This window comes from Rhyacophila brunnea, unplaced genomic scaffold (genome assembly GCF_057557595.1).
Source record: "Rhyacophila brunnea isolate RB1 unplaced genomic scaffold, BYU_Rbru_1.0 scaffold_8, whole genome shotgun sequence".
Lineage (NCBI taxonomy): Eukaryota > Metazoa > Arthropoda > Insecta > Trichoptera > Rhyacophilidae > Rhyacophila > Rhyacophila brunnea.
Window position 1 is genome coordinate 9,010,647 of NW_028233350.1, and position 18,429 is coordinate 9,029,075.

The window sequence follows — 18,429 nt, forward strand, 5'->3', positions numbered from 1 at the left end:
TACAGTTCCCATAAACTTCTGAGTTATCTAGTTTTATTATTTTGCAGAAAAGGAACTGTAGAATCATATTCAATAGCTATCTCGAAAACAGTGGAAATCAAGCTATCTAGTTGTAGTATTAAGGTGACGATATGTAGGTATATTATATTGTATTATTCAACCGAATTCCTTTATGAAAAAATCACTACTGCTCGGTATGTAGCTATTTATAGTTGAAAGTAAACTTTTCTCTCTAACTGTCTAATTAATCTATAATGTTGCATGTATAACATATTTACAGCTTCAATGGATTAATATATTTTGAAAGTGCATGTCAAAAAGATTGTCTCCAACTAATGTCCTGTCGCAATTTTTCATATTATGTTAGAACATTATTTTATCTGACAACACCAACACTTTAATAACCATACATCAAACAAATCCAGACAAATGTATGAAAAGCAGTGGCGTCCCAGTCCGCCTGCAGCAGTCAGGGGGCGAATAAATACAAGCAAAAGGAATTATACCTGCCACTCGCTCTCTGTCGCTTATCTTGTAATCTTTCCGCGACAAATAAAAGAAGAAAAGAAAGAAACGGCGCGAAAAGCCACGCGCGAAATGAGGGGGAGGGAAAATTTGAAAAAGGAAGAGGCCCACGGACGCACATTCATAAACGGCGCGGCGTGGGTAAATAACCCGAACGGCCATAAATAATATACGTCGGGCTGCGTCCCTCATGTATAAATGTTTATAGGAGCCAACCGTCAAGTACCCTCATGCCATGAGCTGCCACTGAGCAGGCGCGGAGCAGTAAGAAAAAACGGAGTACGTGTTATTTCAGCGTTTTATGTGATAATAGTCATAACACAATAATTATGATGATGCCGAAAGACAAAACTTTACCAGATTATAATACAACATAATATATACAGTACATATAATTTGAATTAAGTAGTTAATTTAGTATAAAGATTTTTAGGCATTTACAATAAAAATATATTTTTTAAATAAACGATTTTACATATTGTGCTTTTTAATCGATTTACACCTAATAACTATGTCATTTTATTGACTTATTATATATTATTTAACTAGTGAAAGTTATTGTATAACTTATTGATAACGTGATAGAACTAATAATAAGTTTAAAACAATTTTGCTTCAGAGTTTTGTCGCTCTCCCGTCATAATATTGTGGGCCACAATCTAGTGTTAAAAACAATTTAGTTTTTTTTTTGCTTTATATAAATTATACAATGTAATGTGTACGCAAGTTTTCCATTATATATATTAAGTAAAGATTGACACCTCTGATTCGAGATTATTTACCTAAATTTGAATTGAGAATAATTAAGTATTAATATAAATAATTGATTGAGCCAAATTGTGGTGGCCGTCATTCTTTTCTTCCCATCTACCCTCGAATCCTTATTTGACCACCAGTCACGGATAATGATTGGCCGTGTTGAGAGTTAAGTTCAGATACTCCAAGACAGCCGAGCGTGGAAGTTTGTTATAGCGTTACCGATATAAAACACATCTGCTCGACCTTCTTACACTAAATCTGTTAAGATTTGAGCGAACATTGCGTCTATGTCATCCATCCTGAACTTATCATCATCATTCATCAACCTCATATAATATCATCCATCAAAAGTAAACCATTCGTTTACCAGTGCGCGAGTGCGTAAACACCGAAGCCCTCTCAACATAAATACTAGTGTCTGGCATCCTGTGTAAACTCCCCACCCTAGATCCATAATTCAACAACCAACAGCATCTTCAATTTACAGTCCACTGCTAAAAGCGCCACCAATAATATTAGTATTTTATTTATTTTTAATCAATGTGCAGGTTGGTTACTTTTTATGTAACACAATCCAATAATTATTTTAGTAATTAATAATACAATAAAAATATTTTAGATGTATCATAATACAATCTTGTATATATTATATTGTAAGTTTATTGAAAGGAAATAATTCAATAAATTGATTTAATATTGCATGTGAGGTACGTCGATAATCATGGCCCTCACATCCTGAAGCAGGCATCTAGATCAGGAACTTTGGCAGGCCCCTCTACCTATTGCTAGTGTTAAAGGCAGTGTGATGCTCTACAGTAGCGTTTTCCAAATATGGTGTTCGAGGTAAAATTAAAGGTATTCCGTATATTATTTAGCGATTTTTTTGTATTTTTTAATACATCACTAAGTGAAATGCAATTAAAAATATTTTGTAAACAATGTAAAATAGCACCACAGGCAACTTTTTTACTATTAGAGCAGACTTATGATTATATCACTTATTTGGTTGACCCACCACACTAGAGTCCTATAAATACTTGTGGGGGGTCATGTCGATAATAATGATAAATTATTTAAATTTAAACGATATACATATACATCGACGTAAGATAATAGACGTCGAATTTTGAAATCAATTACAAAAAAAGTTAGAATGCATCATTATTAAAACAATTTTATAAAAACTTGATGTGTTCTATTTAAAAAAAAACTAGCGGTATGTTTTTTTAAATTTTATAATCAGTCTATACAGTAAAGGTTTCTTTTTTACATATAAGAATAGGTACCTACTCATATTGTTATTATACGCAGTTCCATTATACTAGATGCGTCTCTGATACTAGGGGTGGCATTCTTCACCATAAAACAAAATAGGCCGGAGCTCTTGGCGCGTTTATCTAGCAAAAAGAATATTTTCATGAGATAGTGTGCGCAATAAACTTAACAAGGTCTGTCCCGCGAACAGCGGCACACATACGCACCCCTTCAAAGGACACACGCATATCGTCTACACACCTGGATCAAATTTAATGATCGGAATCAGGGATATGTGTCCAATGCTTTAGTTTTATTTAGTGTTGATCCGATCAATAGACATTTATGGAGATGAGTTATTAATAAATTTGAGATGTCATTGTTACTCAAGAGAAAACAGAAGACTTCTCAATTAAGATTAAAAGTATAATTTGTATTCAAGTGCCCAAAGTAAGTATACAGCTATTCAGAAAAATGTATAGAAAACAGGCTACAATAATTATTCTAGAAGGCTCATCACCATTTTTTGAGAAACTAGGGCTAATGGCACGTACTATTCCACCCTTAATTAATTATTATTTAGGGCACCACTCCAGTTTTCAATAAATTGGACAACAAACTAAATTGAATAGTTTATATAATTTTATCACGTAATAATAAAACATAAAACAATGCAAAATACTATGGTTTGAGACTATGTTTGAATTAAACAATATATTATGTATTGGTATAGTTTTGGTGATTATTTAAATAAATCTTTAATTTTATCAACATTAAAAAAAACCAGGATGACTTTTGCACAACTGAAACGGGCCACGACCTAAATCTGGGAATTAGAATGTGAGTAATCAAATGCTATGGATCAGATACAGAGATGTCGCTATTTAATTTGACTAACTAACATAAGTTGCACTGCAATCAAATAGTGGCAGACATGTCATCTGTCAAAATAGTCAAAAAAATTGCACGCATAATTCAAGGAAATATAATTATATTTAGTTTATTGGTTAGTAAGCAATATGGAATTAGCTTGAATTTCAATAAAAATTACCAAATTTGTCTAAATTCTGTGCAAAGTATAACTATCAGTTGTCACGGCCGTTCATCAGTTTAGTCGCGTAATGATATGCGTCAATAATTGTCAAGTAAGACTGTGCAACTGGCCTATGATTTTTGATAATTTTGTACGAAGTCGATACGTGGACCCTTTCAGACAACACTTAAAAGACTTTTTCAGAATTAAAAAAAAACTTTTTGAAATGTGGGTGTAGGCTTCAATCAGATAGTAAGATAATATGACTTATAATTTAATATTGACTTATATATACTTGGCCTACATAACAAGATACCCCTAAAATGTTTCAAATTTAATACCTTATCATTCAATAGAAAATGTCCGCTGAGCGAGGCCCTGGCTGAAGAAGAACGTCCTGTCTCAAAACTATCCGAGACTGGCTTGAGCATGGACCCCACACCTTGAACCGGGCTCCCAGGCTAGGATATTTGGTAGGCCCCTCTACCTATCACTAAGATTAAAGGCAGTATGGCGCTCTACAGTAACTTTATCCAAATGGTGTTCGAAGTAAAATTAATAGTATTTTAATACTTACTTATATTTTTTAGCGATTTTTAGTATTTTTTAATACATCCACTTGAATTATTAAATTGTCAAGTATCGACACACATCAAAAATTGCATCGTGTTACATGTTTTAAAGTGTTCTTTTTAATATTAGGGTCAATTTGTGATGTGTGTTTATCTCACTTATCTGGTTGAGCCACCACGCCGGGCCCCTCCTGATCCCTGTCAGCTCTCGCCTTGTGGGGGCCATAGATTTGAGGTCAATACTACATCCCGGTTCAGAGCAATGGTTGGCAATGAAATTATCGACGGAATCATCGTCACAACACAAATCAGAAAATAAATGTGTATTATTGACGTATTATTGGTAAAATAAATGATACAAAATATTTGCTGTGTCAGAGTCTAAACTGTAAATAATCAATATAGAAAGACTTCAAAGGGAAGGAAGACTAATATTCAAGTTTTGACCATATATTATCTTTGATTACCTACACGGTAAGTGACTTTACCTTCACTAAACGTAAAGAAGTCTATTCGTAACTTGATTTCTGCAGACGAAATCCGTGGGAATTTTTTAAAAACACTTCCAGAAGTTCTAATATTTTACGGTTTTTTTATTCAAATTTCTGTAGTTTGTGCTCGAATGAAATAAAGTTTTTATTTTATTGAAAATTACTTTAAATGTATTCTGGCTGAAATTTTACGCATGCTGCTTTATTGCAACGAGTTAATTCAAGAGTTTTTAACATTTTTTATTTACAACTTTTTGTTTTATGACCAAAGTTGTTTTATTTTTATTTTCATTCATTTATAATGAGTATTACTAAAATTATTATTAAAAAAATCCCGTACTATCGTTAAATTCTATATATCAAAGATGCTTAGCTATAATTGATTAAGGACATTTTGGAAAAAAATGCATTATTGAGAATTAAATTTCATGAGGTACTTATTCCATAACGAAGTACTAAACCCTTTTTTGGGTAGGGGTTTGTCATTTCATTTAAATAGAGCAGTAAATTATAAAAATTTTAATTACACATTTGCCTTTTTGGACTTTTGACGACTCGATATTAAATTATAATAATAAAACTAGAAATGAATAAGAAACAAACTTTTTAAATAGTAAGTAATTATGATGTGTGTTTGGGCCAATTATCGCAGCCCTAATCCCAGACAAAATTCATAAACCTCCCCCCCCCAGAATGATTGTAGTGCGTCCAGGCATCGAGACGTTATTACTTGGACTGGTTTTGAGCTTCAATCGCCGCGACACAGAGTGATTCAACAAGAAGTGATAGTGCGACCTTTGTTACCGCTAACGTCGCATCAATCATCAATCATCGATCATAAACTCATCTTCATCTCAAAACCAAGTAGTACCACGAGAGTGATAGTACTAGTCGGGAGTGCAGGGACATGAAGTCAGCCCAGCGCGCCCGCCTAATCAACAATAAAAGTTAGTGTCTGGAATCCACGTATAACCCCCCCTCCCAGCATATATGTCAACCTCTTCCTGTTACAGTCCACTAAAAAGCGCCGCTAATTTGTTTTGGTGAACTTAGAAGAAAGGTTAGTAAAATTGTTTTTTTTGGGAACTTTTGTTGGAGAAAACGTGAGAAAAAAAGTCTCAAAAAGAATTTTTTTGCGACCCTGTTTTCGCCATTCAGCATCTTCAGGCACTGTGTACACACCAAAAGGCAAACACATACTGACAACTAACACAGTTAACTCAACCTTATATAATACATCACTACAATAAAGTAGGTACAAACTTATCACCTACCTATTAAGTCAAGGATCCAATAAAAATATATATTAAACAAATTATGAATAGTTGAGGTGTTTGTAAAAAACCAATACCTTATCAATAACATACACTCGATAAGCGTCTAATAAATCGTCAAACCTAATAGATCATTAATAATTAGGAGGTGTAGAATCGTCAATTCTGGGAACAATGGAAATTAATGGAGTTAACTTAGAGTTAATAGTGTTCGTTTTCAGTGTGTGTTTGCTTTTTGGTGAGTATACACAGCTGCTGAAGATGCCGAAAAGTGAAACCCTGGTCACAAAAAACGACGGAATAGTACAAAACTTAAATCCATTATAATTTAAATTCAAATTCCATCAAGTACCTTCGGTCGATAGTATAATATAATAAATACATTTAAATTTAAATTTAATGACAGTGTCTTTAGTAAACAATGTATAAACTACGTTTATACTATCATGGAGATAATAAAAGGGTAATAAAGATTATCTCATTCCAAATATAGACACTGACAGCGAAACGTTCGAGAGTGATCACAACAAAATATAGCATACAGCACCCGAGGGAAGGAAACTTCTGTATATTTCCACGTCGCCTCTTCAACATATGTTTATACATTTTCTCTCCACGTTGTCTATATAAAAATAAAGTTTAATCTGTGGATGCGAGCGCACTTTGTAATAATGTCGGAACGGCCTACTGTGCTGGCAGAGGCGAATCGGCGGATTCGTGAAAAAATACGTTCGGGGATGTAACTGATTGCGCTGGGACTTGTAAACAATTTTGCGCCCGGTTAAGAGATGGCGCTGTTTCCCGAAAACACTCTTTTCTTTCGCGGAGAAAATGTTAAATTTTCTGGGGCCAATTTTGATGATGCTAGTACTTTATTTTTTGTTAGCACTGAAACACTGCCAGAGTGATTTTATGTTTGTAAAAATATATTTTTTTTGCATTTATCTATTTCGTGAAAATCGTGAAAATCTGGTTTTGAATTTATCTCAAGCGATTTAATGACATAGCTTTAAAATTAAATTATACCTTCATATTTTTAAATTACATACGTACGGACAGCTTTTTATTAATTTTCGTGTTTCTTGAGGATGATTACCTTTTTTAAATAATGCCGTTCCAGCGAACTCTGCATTCCGTTGTCCGTAAATCTAAAAGTATTGAGAGGTTCATACTATCTTTTAATTGGTTGGACCAAGTCTATCGTTAATCCTTTTGTGATGCATAATATTTTTCCATCCGTCTATTTATCGCATCCTCTGACGTTTCTACTGTCAGACCTAAGATAAACTAAATCATCAACCATCCCCGAACCGACTTCTTTATTTATTTATTTATTTTAATAAGACACATTGAGTACATAACAAATTAAAAAAGACGTTCACAACATGACATTTAGAATAAAAATTACAGGTAATTTAACTTGGTAGAGAAAAGAACAAAGCAAAAAATAATTTAATAGAAAAGAAATAAAATAAAAAAAATAACAATAATTGAATAAAAATACAAAATTAAACAATACAATAGAATTTTAAAAATAAAATACGTAATGCATCGCTAAAAATGTTTACATCTCAAGGGAGTGCATTGACCAGCCGAACAGCCCACGCTATTGATGCCTGGTGACCCTGACACGAGGAAACAGCTTTTACCCAAAATAGGTCTTGGTTATGTTATTGCCATAAAAATTCAAATTTTCCAAAATATCGGGATTGGAAACTATACCACTTGAAAGCAGAGAAAAAAGGCTTTAAGAGCAGAAGTGACTTACGAGTTTTAAGAGAATGAAAGGCGAGCATGCCTTGAAGAAAGTTAGTCGGAAAATACTCATTTAAGAATTTGTCAAAAGGAAAACAATTATATACATTAAAATAAAGATGTCGAAAAATATTATATTATCATAATTTTCATTTTGGATTAATAATTTTTGAGTTCAAGACCGAGAGTTTTGCTTTCCAACTTGTTCGTATCATAAAAATCCATAATAATATTCTAAAATAGGTTTTGTTGGTAAAATAGAGTTTTAAAGTAAAATAGAGCAAGATAAAAATTATATGTTTGACAATATATATAAATAAAAGATCGAAATAATGTTGACAATAATGTCCTAAACAAATTCTGACAAATTTTCGATAAATCGTTAGTTATGGATTATAAAAGTAGAGTGTTGTCACCCTTAAGTGATACAGTAAAAAATTTACTAGTGGAAGCTTTTAATCTGCTCTAAAATAATCAGATGATCGCGAGGAGTGGAGAATATTGGTCATTCAAAAGATTAATGAATGACAGAATGGTCACGATTCTCAGCTGTGAGAAAATTATCAAGAGATATAACATAATAATATGTCCTGATACCATGTATTATAGTGAATACCTTGATGTTAATTCATTAAATTAATAATGTATTTAAGTATATACGGGAAAAAATACAGTGAAATTATTTTTCTCTTGTCCTAGATCAAAATTTTATTTAGAATTTAGAATAATATCTAAAGTTTAAATAAAATATATTTTATTATCATTTAACATGCATTTAAATAGCTTATTTCTTTTACAGTTGAAATACATTAAACATAATGTCACCTCGGTCTCTTTAAAGAATACATCTTCTAGATTTAGTTTGCAGATTCTAACGAGTTACTTACATACTCGCCATAATATATTATTCCAGTTACAGCAATATAGCTGCACAATAGTAACTGTAACTGTTGGGCATTCTCGTTTCCCGTGCACATATACTGAAATTACTTTGTATTATCAGTTGGACGTTTTTACAAGTCCCTATCGTCTCAGGTACATGAAGTTGCTCCAGGATTAGTTTGCTGACCTCTTAGATTGCTCTTGTAGAATATACATACGTAGCGCAGTATAACTTGTTTGGGTTTATTTCATCCACTTTGCAGTAAATTAATTAACTGAATAATATTATTTTACCATAATATTATGTATGTACCTAAACACGAGTTAATGAGTTAGTAAAAACAGTTTTAATTAGAGATTGCACGAACAGTTTTATTTAATCCGAGATCCCGAGAATGATTCACGTTAGAATAAATGTTATTAGTTTTTCTTGAACAATGCTCACCCCTAATTAGAGAATTTTATATTAGATTCATAAGCAAAAATTACAAATAATTATAAGTTAAAGATGGTTGTGAGCAAGACATATACATATAAATAAAAAAAAGACGAAGTGACGAAGTGAAATGAATAGTTGTTAGTCATTTGCCTCATCGATTATATCCTTGCATTAGATTAAACACTACATACATTTTTATCCAGCTGCGGAATTGAATGTGTGACGTACTAGACCGGGCGGGGTGAAGGGTTGAATATACAGAGAAAGCAGTTTATTTTATGATTCGTCAACCCGAGATAATAATTTAGGTAGGTACGCGTAAAGTTTTGATGCCAGCCTCGGAAGTGATCCTGGCTCCCACTATTCACCTTAGCAACAACCTTATTATGGATATTATATGAGACATAATCTACTGATAGTATAAATATACATATAAGTCATGGTACCGGCCATGGAAGTGGTCATGGATCCCAATTCTTACTCTCTTAGTACATATTGTGTAGTCTTAGTACATAATATACATATTTAAAAAGCACCGCAATAGCCAGAATTGAAAGTTTATTTTGAGATGAAATATCAAAGTTCATTATCTCAAAATATCAAATCGATGACTCTCACGTTGTTTTGCATTTATATTTGAAAATCGACTACAAGAAATCAATAGGTAGGAGTATCAGATGACAACATCAGTAAAAAAAAGTTTTTTTTGGATAATGTTGTATAGGTCACTAGAAAAGGATGAAAGCCGATTTAATTTGTACTAAAAATGACTTAGCAAAATCTCTTTAATATTGTATAGTTTAAAACGGAACAGATGAAATGATTGGACAGATAAACAGATAGTCCAATTTTATAAAAATATTATATTATAAAGTAGTATAAATAGATATAATATATATATATTTGCCCATTAACATTGCCCATTTGAATATAATGTGTTGCCACAGCATTAGCAACCGTGTCTCTGAGTACATGAGAAATATGCGAAGGGGTTGATATTTTAAATACTACAGACAATCAGGGCTACACTATTATAATGGACTTTGGGAACTTATTGATTGGTTTAATATTCCTACTATATTTCAAACAATACAAATAACGTATAAAAGATAAAAATCCCAGGTAATCCTGCCATTCTCCGACTTGAAAGATGTATTGGTTGTTTTGTCAAACCTTGCTTATCTCAAAATCGAGCAAATTTAGAAAATTTTAAATCAAGCGAACATAGTCGTACATCATTAATTAAGGGGGAGAGGCATGCCAGCAGAGAACCTAGCGAAAAAATACGAAGCTTGCAATTTGAGATTTTACAATTATTTCAACTGTATTAATTAATAAATATGTATCTGAAACCATTGAATAGATTTTTCATTTTTTTTAAATTTAAAGATAAATTTACAATTGTAAAAAAAATGTGAATTCGTTGCAGGTTCACATCTTATTACTACATTATATTTTATGTTCATATTTATTATTAAAATTTAGTTTATTAAGTTTTCAATTTTTTGTTGTTTAGATTTTTGACTGATTCATCGTTTTAATAGTTTTTATATTTATTTTAAAAAACATCGATTTTTATAAAAATATAAATGTGTCTAACTTGAAATTCTTCTTATTTATATCAAATTTTATTTTAGGTATGGTCTCAATATTGAAGCTCGGGGTTCAATCTAGGCACTAACCTTTGATCACGCACTCACACAACTAGTGCGATCATTCTCATGGTTACACTGTACTTGTGAGAGTGAGGCTGGGTCATGAGTTTATGAATTATGGTGATTGACGCAGTGATGGTTGAACTGTAACTCGTAATTAGTTTGATAATGCTATGGCGGTCAAACTAGTGAAAGTATTCGCTCTTGTCATCTACAGGCAACTAACGTTTTATAAAAAAACGGTTAATCAGTCACTCGATAATTGATTAAACTGCCTGTATGACAACAATGAGTGTAGTAGGTAGGGTGGAAATATGGAATGGTATTTACGCTACGATAATTGGCGCCAATAAATGTAAATATTACATTGATATAAGTAGGCAAAATAATATTAGTATATGTTATTAAAATTCATAATTTTTATATCGATTTTAATATAGTAAAATATAATATTAAATGATTATAACAGAAACATATTTTTTTAACAAACATTTTCATTCATGAAATATAATAATAAAATGTCTTTATACTTTAACAGGAGCTAATTTAAAAGCAAAATTGTTTACGCCTTCCAGCTTATACAGATAACTCAGAGTGCAATATGTGTGGATGTAAATTGAAATTTTAATTAAGCCTGTGCGTTAAAGTAAGCGACTATTAGAAAACCTGGGGTTTTCGCAATGTAGCTTTAAATATGTGCGAATATAAGATGTGTGTTTCTTGGACTGATTATTCATGACCAATGCAGAGATTTTAATATCAATAAGCCAAGAAGAAAAGCTGCAGAATTTGAGTATATATTCCGTAAGAAAAAGATTATTTACTCTTACTGATTAATAATGAATGCAAAGGTGGAGGGCAGCAGATACATCTATAGAAAAAGTTTCTTTTCGATATGCAAACCCTGTAAGTGGCTCAATATCAAAGCTTTAATAATCTGATACGACGTGTCCAAGATAAGGGACGTGTTGAGAGTGTTGCGATACTATTCATTAAGCTCCATAAAAATGTTTACTTGTTAGTATAATTTATTTAAAAAATACATTTTTTAATTAACTATTTTTTTATTCGACGAATAATTCACTAGATTTAAGAATGTAATATTCTTATTATTGAACATACATAATTTTGAAAACACTTGCAGGAATCGAACCAGCATTTCTTGGGTATCGCGCCCATGCACATAATATAACCACTATGTTAAATGAGTCATACTTAATTGTGACAAATTTTAACAAATGGATTTTAATTTAGTAATACCTAATTTGATTTAAAATACAAACGCCGATCGCAAATAGTAGCTCAATTTGGAAAGTGCTTCAGTGAATATTAAAAGCCATTAGTAAAAATTTGTCAAAATTTAGTATGACTCCTTTAATATAGTGGTTCTGTTCTATGTGCATCTAAAAAGTCTTGGAGTGATCCGTGAGGTTGGTTAGTAATTAAAGTAATACCTACCTTGATTTAAAATACATAAGCCGATCGCCAATAGTAACTAAATTTGCGAAGCGCATCGGAGAGTATTAAAAGCCATTAGTTAAAATTTGTCCCGATTGAGTTTAACGCCTTTAGCATAAATTTAATATATAATAAAATAAATGTTTTATTTAAAACATTAATATGCCGGTGATAAATCAAAATGAGGTGCATATCTGAAATCTGAGATTTATAAATAAGTATCTTTTGGTCAACATGGAATTAAAATAGTATGAAAAATTAATATAAATTTAAATATCGTCAAGTGATATTATTTTGTTCGACCCCTGTACTTCTAGAAAACAGGCGATAATTTTGTATCCAGACTTCCCAAAGCTTATACAATTCTGGCAAATTCGATTTAGCTAGAAATAGTTATCAGGCGTTGTAATTTTAATTGAACTTTCAGCTAGCAAATAGCGGATCTGCGTCGACTGGATAACGTTCAATAGAGATTCTATTTACAGACACTTATTCCGCGACTAGTAATGTAATAGATGACGTATCTACATGTTATTAAGGAATTCCACGATATCTATACAATGATAGTAATTTCGTTTAATTACATCAGTTAAAGAGCCATTCACATCGAGATTATCGCACAGGTGATAATTAAACCCTTATATATTTATATACGTCTTATATTCTTAAGGGCGGACGTGCTCAGCGTGGGTCAAAATGGAGCTTTTTTTCTATTTTCAAAGCATGATCCTGGACATTCCTTAAACGTTGTAGATAATCTATTTATATAATTTTGAAGCCTTATTATCCTTTATATTTATTTTAAACATTTGATGACTGCATAAAGTATTTTTATTACATAAAGTTCTTTTAAACCTCTCGCTCTAATGTTTTAGAATATAGTCATATTTCAGTACATAAATGTGCAGTGGTGTTAAAATTTTTTACGTTTATTAATTTTTAAACGCATTTATAAAACCATCAGTATAATTTATGTCGACATTATTATAGTGAAATATTTACGATAAAAAATTATATTGATAATCTCTGTGATAATATAACTCGCATATAACTTCCACGGCTCTACGTGCGAGTAAGCTTCTAGGATTCATCATGCGACAATCCAAACCATTCAAGAATCTTAATGTATTACGTACACTCTAAGTCTCATTAGTGCGTAGCATTCTTGAATATGGGTCGATTATCTGGTGTCATTATGAGGTTTCCTATAAGCTTACTTTAGAACGCGTCCAGAAGAAATTTCTTCGATGTCTTTATTTTAAAACATTTAATTATTTTCCTTTAGATAATTCGTCAGATGATTATTTTCCGACTGCCTTTCTACAAGGCATGCTTACTTTTCACTCTCTTGAATCTCGTCGGTCTCTTCTGCTGTTGAAACACTTTTGCCTGTTATCGCGAGGGATGGTTTCCAATCCTGGTGTCCTAATGAATTTGAATTTCCGTGCGCCTGTCAATTACCTACGTGGTCGCAGTCATGATTTATTCTGGATTGGAACCGTTTCCTCGTGTCAAGCCTATCAGGCACCTTTAGCGAGGGGTGCAAGACTAGTAAATGCGCTCCCTAAAGACAGACATTTTCAATGATGTACTTTGCATTTTATTTTTGAAACTGTATTTTTCTGTATAAAATTGTATATTTTTCGTTCTCAAAAATTATATTTTTCTGTATTAAATTGTACTTAAGTATGTTTTGATTATTTTTTTTGTTATTATTATTGTTATTATATATATATTTCTTTTTCTATATTCTCTTCTCTCTTGTGAGGGTAATGTTTGACTTATAATGTAAATCTCATGTTGTGTACGTCTTGAATTTAGATTTGTTATGTCCACAATGTTTTGTATTCTTAAATAAATAAATAAATAAATAAAATAAATCCCAAATTTGACAAGAAGTAGGCATTTTATTTTTCAAAAAATGGGCAATATTAACACATTTGAAGATAATTTTAAAGATACTTATTATAAGCTATGTCTTTGACCATTCAAGTGTGATTAACATCCTACGAATAATGATTGCTTTGTAATCATTATTGACCTAAGTATAAGGTAGTGCTTTTTTTGAAATACGCCATTTCTTTAAGCATTCCCCTGTAGTTAAGCTACAACATACGGCCGTAGCCAAAAATTGACAAACTATAATTGAAGTAGGGAGTAAAATGATGTTAACGTGCGTGTTTGAACATGTACCGTTTAAAAAAAATCGGTTAGGTATATAGACATCGGGTATACGAATATTTTTGCAGCACATTTTCACCCTATAATCCTTCTCTTGGAATTCAGTAGAACCTCCGGAGTAGATTATCCGGACCTCGACTATCCGGATTTTCGATTATCCGGATTATTTTCGTTAAAAGACAAATTGGATATGATCGATGTTTGAAACGCGGGACGTTGTATATCTGATAAATATAGTGTCGGAACATCAATTATCTTGGATATAAAAAAAACAAAGTGAAACTATTATGAAGTATACTAATTGTTTAATATCAAAAGATGGAAGTTCAGAGCGGAAAGTTATGAAAAAATCAGGAAATTAAGAAGTTGAAGAGTGTATTTTTATGTGGTTCATACAAAGACGAAAGAGTCACGTCGGTAATACAACCGATGGATCAGGGTGTAATAGAAACATTCAAACGTTTATATAGAAAACATAAATGCTTTGACGATTTTTGCTAGCAGACGAAAATAATGAAGAAATATTAAGGAGGGACATGCTCGTCGAAGGTCAAAATTGAGTTTTTATTGTATTTTCAAACCATGATCCTGGACACTCCTTAAACGTTGTAGATAATCTATTTATATAATTTTGAAGCCTTATTATTCTTTATAGTTATTTTAAACATTTGATGACTGCATAAAGTATTTTTGTTACATAAAATAGTATTCTTTTAAACCTCTCGCTCTAATGTTTTAGAATATAGTCATATTTCAGTACATAACTGTGCAGTGGTGTTAAGATTTTTTACATTTATTAATTTTTAGACGCATTTATAAAACCATTATTATAATTTATTACGAGATAATTTTTGTAAAATATTCACGATAAAAAATTATATTGATAATCTCTGTGATCCCAAATTTGACAAGAATTAGACATTTTATTATTCAAAAAATCGGCAAGATTAACACATTTGAAGATGATTTTAAAGATACTTATTATAAGCTATGTCTTTGACCATTCAAGTGTGATAAAGATCTTATGAATAATGATTGCTTTATAATAATTATTGACCTAAGAATAAGGACGTGTTTTTTTGAAATACGCCATTTCTTTTGTCATTCCCCAGTGGTTAAGCTACAACATACGGCCGTAGCCATAAATTGACAAACTATAATTAAAGTAGGGAGTAAAATGATATTGACGCGCGTGTTTGAACATGTACCGTTTAAAAAAAAAATTCGGTTAGGTACATGTTCAAACACGCGCGTTAACATAATTTGTTAATAATGTTGTAGCTTAACCACTGGGGAATGACAAAAGAAATGGTGTATTTCAAAAAAACACTACCTTATTCTTAGGTCAATAATTATTATAAAGCAATCATTATTGATAAGATGTTTATCATACTTGAATGGTCAAAGACATAGCTTATAATAAGTATCTTTAGAATCATCTTCAAATGTGTTAGCTTGCCGATTTTTTGAATAATAAAATGCCTAATTCTTGTCAAATTTGGGATCACAGAGATTATCAATATAATTTTTATCGTGAATATTTTACAAAAATTATCTCGTAATAAATTATAATAATGGTTTTATAAATGCGTCTAAAAATTAATAAATGTAAAAAATCTTAACTGCACTGCACAGTTATGTACCGAAATATGACTATATTCTAAAACATTAGAGCGAGAGGTTTAAAAGAATACTATTTTATGTAACAAAAATACTTTGTGCAGTCATCAAATGTATAAAATAACTATAAAGGATAATAAGGCTTCAAAATTATATAAATAGATTATCTACAACGTTTAAGGAGTGTCCAGGATCATGGTTTGAAAATACAATAAAAACTCAATTTTGACTTTCGACGAGCATGTGCCCCCTTAATCACCAGCATCTACAAGAAAATAAAATTAAAAGATTGTTGTTACATGGCAGCAGATAGTTGGAATTCTTTAAGTGTATCAACTTTGAAAAAATCATGCAACAAAATTTTGAAAAGACCATTAGTAAGTTCCAGTAACGCGGTATGTATATATATGTAAATCTAAGCAAATAAAAATTATGCATACTGAATATACTTGTCTTTCCCTGTCAATTATGATTTTTTTTTCGATTATCCGGACTATCTTCATCCCTAATTAGTCCGGGTTCTACTGTATTTCCATCGGATATTATTATTTAACACATTTTTTTGATAATTATAGTTCCATAATTATTAGGTACTTATTTTCCTACATATAAATTTATAAAAAAAGTGTAACACACAGGGTTGTCTACGATCCCGGTTCGGCCGAGATTGTCACAGAAAAAAAGATCTTGAGCGTCCCGCTTCAGCTAATCAGCAACGAGTCGAACCATGCAACACATCCGCGATGTCTTAATACATTGCGAACGCGAAACAAAATTTGATTATTATTATTAACAACGATTCAAAATTGAGTTTGCCCGATAATGATTCCGGTCTTTTTAGAGTTCCATGGAATCAGATCTTTAGGAGATGATATCTTTTGGCGGTGTTAGTACACTGCTCTTTTTTTTCTCCCCCTTATAGAAATAATACATATTATATTACAACATAAATGGTGTTAGAGCAGGTTGATTAACCTGATGAGACTTACTGAATATGTCTTGTCCATACTGGATAGAAGCCACAAGGTTAATATTTCCAATAATGACTTCTCGTAATCATTTACTTACTAACATTTTAAAAATCGGAAGCATCAGTTTTATTTTATTCTCAAAAAAGTATGAAAACCACTGATTTACTATTTTATTATAACAAAAACGTACTAGGTACCTATAAATATGAGAGTTATCAAGAAAAGCGTGATGCTTAACTCGATTTAAGTAAAGAATGTTTCCACTTAAGAATATGCAATTATACATAGCGAAACAAGTTTACGGGCTGAACTAGGAGAAATGAGTAAGTAGATAGGTAGGTACGTTAAACTTCGAATTATACCATAAAACTAGTGAAGTTTAAAACGCCGTGTTTACGGCCACATTTCATGGTGACGTCACTGAAATGTAGCATGGGACACAGTAATAATGTATTGTATAACTACAGCTTTTTGACAGATGTAGTTTTACTTATTATATACATAACCCCTAAAAATCTTCAAACCAAATAACTAAAAGTTCATAGACATCAAGTGGCTGAAAAATCTTAAATTCATTTAGGTCTCCAGTACTCCAGTACTAGCTTAAAAATACGGCGGTCTAGCACAATAAATATTGTACCAAAGATGAAATATTTTTTAGGCAAAAGAGCCTCATGTAAGATAACGCCTCTATATAGCTCTAAATTAAAATTTTAAATATAAAATAACCATGGACACAATTGTGTAAGAGGCCACTGCTTCCAAGTAGCAGTTAATGCCATATAGTATTAAAAATAGATTTTTTTCTTCTATCGAACTACATTCATAAGTCATTTTTGGGTTTTTTTGCAGTTATGACCCTATAGATCTCAGTGTACGTTATAATCTCATCTTACGATATTATCAATGAGTAAAACAAACAAAATTATAATATAATTGGTACTCATACATATGAGAATATAAATGAGTGTAAGACGGTGATGGTTTGGGGTCACGACAGGAGTCAGACTAGGTTGTGGGTTTGATCTTTGATTTATCTGATGATCTGATTTATTTTCATCACCCTCTTTGACTTTATACTGCTATGGAGCTGATAAACTTAATACCACCCTACCGATGCATATCTGCTACCCCCACGTGAAGGTATGTTACCTGGAATACGCCGATGACGCTGTCTTATTCGACAATTCAATCAAGAGATCACCGACAAGTTGCATGACAACTCGTCTCGCGTTAGTTTGAAAAATAACGCAAAGAAAACCAATGTGCAATAGAACCTGCCCTGATCTCAATTTTACATTGATCACGGTAGATGGCATTTTGCAGAGAAAGAGCTCGCTATCCAAATGAGACAGGCATCTGGGACTCCAATTGTATTCGGTTAAAATTAAATACTTAATACTGTTGAGCAACTTCAATTTTTTTCTGTACCTATATCAAACTCCTGTTTCTATCTGACACATCGTGTCCTTTCATTTGACAACTGGACAAATCATATCATTCAGTGGTACCCAAGAGATAAATTGATCAAGCTTAATACAATTAGGTGGTAAAGAAAGA